Below are 253 nucleotides of genomic sequence, written 5' to 3'. Positions count from 1 at the left end.
CTGATGCTGCTTTTGTTATTTTAGTGGAACTAGAAATATGTGGAGGTATAGAGGTTACACAGTGCGTAATTCATTTTATTTTTGTGCTGATATTGCTGGTGCACACAAGCGGGACACCTTGCAAGTAAAAGGACTGAGTAGATTTGGTGCGGGCACTCATGCCTTTCTTTTTTTTTTGGTTCACGGACAAGGGATGGACAATCTGTCTGTTCTAAAAAAAAAAGATAAAAAAAAGATATAAAATTATAACTCA

The sequence above is a fragment of the Morone saxatilis genome, unplaced genomic scaffold, assembly GCF_004916995.1.
Source record: "Morone saxatilis isolate NCDOM2014 unplaced genomic scaffold, NCSU_SB_2.0 Contig15, whole genome shotgun sequence".
Taxonomy (NCBI): Eukaryota; Metazoa; Chordata; class Actinopteri; family Moronidae; genus Morone; species Morone saxatilis.
This window is presented reverse-complemented; position numbering follows the sequence as displayed.